We start from the raw sequence: 5,101 nt of genomic DNA, 5'->3' as shown, positions 1-5,101 counted from the left end.
GGGACAGGGACTCCTCAGCAACCGAGGGCCTCTCTCTTGCTCTCAGTGTCCTTGCTGGGGTGAGTGGTCCAGGGTTTCTTACTCCTTGGAGGCCATGTAGGTAGGCCATGAGGTCCATGACCCTATTGCTGTATCCGTATTCATTGTCATACCAGGAAATGAGCTTTACAAAGTTGTCATTGAGAGCAATGCCAGCCCCAGCATCAAAGGTGGAGGAGTGGGAGTTGCTGTTGAAGTCACAGGAGACAACCTGGTCCTCAGTGTAGCCCAGGATGCCCTTCAGTGGGCCCTCAGATGCCTGCTTCACCACCTTCTTGATGTCATCATACTTGGCAGGTTTCTCCAGGCGGCATGTCAGATCCACAACAGATACATTGTGGGTAGGAACACGGAAGGCCATTCCAGGTAGCTTCCTGTTCAGCTCTGGGATGACCTTGCCCACAGCCTTAGCAGCACCAGTGGATGCAGGGATGATGTTCTGGGCAGCCCCACGGCCATCACGCCACAGCTTTCCAGAGGGGCCATCCACAGTCTTCTGAGTGGCAGTGATGGCATGGACTGTGTTCATGAACCCTTCCACGATGCCAAAGCTGTCATGGATGAACTTGGCCAGGGGAGCTAAGCAGTTGGTGGTGCAGGACGCATTGCTGACAATCTTGAGCGAGTCGTCGTATTTCTCGTGATTCACACCCATCACAAACATGGGGGCATCAGCAGAAGGGGCAGAGATGATGACCCTTTTGGCCCCACCCTTCAAGTGGGCCCCGGCCTTCTCCATGGTGGTGAAGACGCCAGTGGATTCCATGACATACTCAGCACCAGCATCAGCCCATTTGATGTTAGCGGGATCTCACTCCTGGAAGATGGTGATGGCCTTCCCGTTGATGACAAGCTTCCCATTCTCAGCCTTGACTGTGCCATTGAACTTACCATTGGTGGAGTCGTACTGGAACATGTAGACCATGTAGTTGAGGTCAATGAAGGGGTCATTGATGGCAACAATCTCCACTTTGCCACCAGATGGAGAGCAGAAGGCAGCCCTGGTAACCAGGCACCCAATACGGACAAATCCATTCACACTGACCTTCACCATTTTGTCTACGGGATGAGGCTGGCACTGCACAAGAAGATGCGACGATCTCTGGGACATGGAGGAGCAGAGAGCCAGCTTCCACCTTCTTTATTGACCAAATCAAGCACCAATTAGGGAAACAGCACCTCCACCTACAACTATCTAGTAAGAGAAGTCTAAGATGACAGTAATCAATTGGTGAAATTAAAAACTAGATGTCTCTTTTTCACTTTGATTATATATTACCATATAAAGAATTATTCATGTTATTATGAGATGCAAAGAATATAGTGAATAATAAGTGGATTTGAATCGATAAAGGCCACCCAGAAATACCTATGACCTTACGAACTAATTTTTAACAATAAAGCAATGTTGTTTAGATGTGTTTTTAGGAAGAGATGAAGCTGATAGAAAGTCATAGATCTGCTAAGGTCAAAATTCCTATTAGAGGAGTATTGAGATTTATGGGCTATTTACATACAAAGGACTCACAGAGAACACTGATGGGCACCAGTGAGGCAAATGGCATAGCCAAGTCAAATGCCATCACATTTAGCAGGGCATAACTGAACCCAAATTGTTTCTGCTGGCCCTGCAAGTGAATCAACAGCTCTTCAATTGTTTCTCATATGGCTCGACATTTTATGGAAGAATGAGCAATAGCGTGTCTAAGCATCCTTCCCCTCTTCATCTGAGGTTAAGAAGGCAAAAGAGAAGTCAGGAGATAGGAAAGACAGTAACTACTAACAGAGAGAATTTTTACCCTTCAAAGTCCATAGCTTAGCGGCTTTGAGAATTCAGAGCTCATGTATCTGTTTCATTTATTTATATTTTTTGTTTTCCATTCGTTATCATCAATAAAGCAAATATTTATTGTCATCAGAGCTGTGAAGCTACTCATGTTAGCAGTCTGGATATGAAATATATATACATTTATTACTATTATGCAAGAAACGTTGTCAAGCATCTGATAGTTTATTGGATCTCAAAAGATGAGAACCATAGTAGAACATTTGATTACTCTCTAGTTAAACACTGGGAAAGTAATAAAGTCAATATGCACAAGAGTTGTAGGCTGTAAGGGTAGAAGATTCAGGATATGCTGTGTAAAGGACCTGGGGTGTCACAATATCTCATTGTCCCCAGATGGCCACCCAACTTGTAATCTTACTGGTAAGGAAGGGAGAGCAAAATCTGTCTAGTTCCCCACAATGGGTGGCCTTATGACATGCAAATTGAAACAGTAGCAACATCAACAAGCACTTAACAAGGGACAAAGAAATAAAGTGTAAACAGTAATGGCCTTCCCATTTTTAGTATTAGGAAATCTAAATAGGCATGCCCAACCTTTTCACCTTATCATATGATGCTGTCATTCACAAAGTTCACTCCTGAGAAACATGCTAGAAAAAGAATCACAAAAAGATAGAATGATTTAGCTAAGTTTACAATTATTTTTCGTTTGGCTACATTCAGAGCTCTCCTGGGATTTGCAGATCAAGGCCTGCAAGTTGGGCATACCTTTTAAAACCTCTTAATTTAATAAGATGTTTCTTTTCTACACAGACAATGATTTGCGTAAAAAGAAATTCATGGCTTATATTGCCACTGGCAGACTGTTACCCAGCTGGTCCATCTCCAGAGCAGAGAAAGCACCAGTGTCACTGTCTTTTAAAAAAGCTAAAGAAATTATCAAATTATCTGACTCAAGTCACTATCAACTATAGAGACTATATGTTTTGTGATAAAATTTATTATTATTATAAGTACAAACAGACTTTTATACAAGGAATCTATAAAAAAAATTTATACATAATTATTTATTTAACCAAGTATACACATTTAAGATTTTCTTGCATTAATTTTCTTGCTTTGATATATTATGAGGATGCATAAGGTTGACCTTCACATTACTGACGAACATAGGCATACAGTAAAACTAAACAAATCTAGTATACCAGTTGGTTTCCGCTAGACACATTTTATAATAATATACTACATAGAAGGAAACTCATATCTTTCTACAGTATCCATGTATACACCCCACTCCCAATGGTATCTTACCTATCAAAGTCTTAGCAACACAGATCCCGACACACACACACACACACAGACACACACACACACAGACACACACACACACATCAAGCTGCATGAACACCATACCCTGAACAATGAAATAAGTTTCTCTTCCCCTTAAGAACTGTAAAAGTGTAAACATATGACTCTAAAGCCAACTATGGCTCCCATTATCGCTGATGGCATACCAAGTGTCTAAAATGGAAAAGCTTACTACATCCACTTGTATATCTTTGCCAAACTTGAAATTGAATACGAACAGGAGAATAAAACAAAAACAAAAAATACAAAAATCAAAAAAAAAAAGATTTGGAGAAAAGAAAAGGGCCTTCAGTCCTTTTCAAGGAAATGAATCATCTCTAAAGCAAAATACCATTCAGTCTGAACAAGTGACTCTTTCAAGGTGACCATTTTGGTCCAGCCAAGGACATGATGACAAACCTTCTATCCTCAGCACAGTTTCCATGCCAGCCCAAGGCAATTTTTCTATGTGCTCCATTATCATCCTTAAAGTATTTAATGGAAGAATTTTTAAGCTACTTCTGGTTAAGCCGCTTCTGTGTTTTAGAGCATGAAATGACTTATATTTAATCAAGTAAAGCTGAAGTTGTAGAACACTGTAGGGCATGGAAAAGGGGAATACTAAGTCACTTTAACATGATTTATAATTCATGGACTGCAGAAATGCTCAGAATTAAAGCTTTCAAAGACACTAACTAAAGTGAACCACAGCTTTCAACTGAAAAGGATAAATGTGGTCAAGACCTTGACTTTGTTTTGAGATGAACCTGGATGTGTGTCCTAAATTACCTAATTGTGTGAGTGTGCTCAATGTAGTCCAGGTTTCTACATCTATAAAACTAGAAGCTCCCATCTTAGAATTTGTACCAGGAATTTATAAATCTATGAAGGTTCTACCCTTAGCAGAATGTTTACATGGGGCAAAGGTCAGGAAGGATTAACCACCAGACTTATAACGGCAAAAGAAAGAGAGTCACTTTTGTGGAAATGTTATTACACATTTATTTTTAACAAATTGTGGAATTTTACAATAATATTATTTTGTTGACGGATTGTAAGATTCTGAGTTTAGGTTACTGACTCCCATAAGGCAGGAAAGGTAAGTATTTGCCTTTATTTATCAAAGTCATTAACCCCCACAAAGACCATCACCACGACCACCACCACTAGAAGAAGCCAATGAGTGTGTCATGTCTTTCCCTTCTAATGACTTAGATTTTATAAAATTGTGGAAACTCAATTATGAAAATAACTGGCAGTTCTACATCAGCAACACTTGATCCAAGCACATAAGGGCCTAAGAAATGAAAAACAGCTTATGCATTTTATTGGAAAGGCCAGGAAAAGGAACTGGATGCACCCATGAAGTCGAAAAGAAAGAAACACGAGAGCTCTCAGAATCCGGGGCTGAACCCCATGCACACCCAAGGAGGAAGGTCCATATACCCTTTCTATTTTGGCTATGAGGCTCAGACCCCCCAGTACTGTGTTCATTCAGTACAAAAAGAATCACAGCATTTTCAAAACTCTTTTAAATGGTAGTCTTTAATTGGGTTGAAAATAAAGGATTAGAAATTACACACATCACCAAACAATCCTTCCTTCTGAAGCTGTGTCCTAGTGGTGTGACACACCCCATCTCGGACACAAAGACAGCTCTACAAAAAAGTTCTTTCTAAAACTAACCAACTATAATAATTTCCCAGACACCCAGAGACATCTAATCTGTTCTCACATCATGTCATACCTCTCACAGATAGTTCAGATGAACATACATTTTTATTCCTTCCTTCCTTCCTTCCTTCCTGTCTCCCTCCTCTCCTCTCATCTCTTTCTTTCTCTCCTTTCTTCCTTCCTTTCTTCCTTCCTTTCTTCCTTCCTTTCTTTCTTTCTTTCTTTCTTTCTTTCTTTCTTTCTTTCTTTCTT

The 5,101-nt window shown here is 40.3% G+C and overlaps 1 protein-coding gene and 1 pseudogene across 2 annotated transcripts in view; both read right to left on the bottom strand.

Annotated features, from left to right (window-relative positions):
• The window catches only part of P3h2 (prolyl 3-hydroxylase 2), a 141,130-nt gene that overhangs the window by 104,195 nt on the left and 31,834 nt on the right, over positions 1 to 5,101 (bottom strand). The window lies entirely within an intron of this gene.
• LOC114635194 lies at positions 7 to 1,138 on the bottom strand (annotated as a pseudogene). Its single transcript, XR_003713429.1, has one exon. The product of XR_003713429.1 is annotated as a glyceraldehyde-3-phosphate dehydrogenase pseudogene (transcript).

This window comes from Grammomys surdaster, unplaced genomic scaffold, assembly GCF_004785775.1.
Source record: "Grammomys surdaster isolate TR1022 unplaced genomic scaffold, NIH_TR_1.0 1166, whole genome shotgun sequence".
NCBI lineage: Eukaryota > Metazoa > Chordata > Mammalia > Rodentia > Muridae > Grammomys > Grammomys surdaster.
This window is presented reverse-complemented; position numbering and strand designations above follow the sequence as displayed.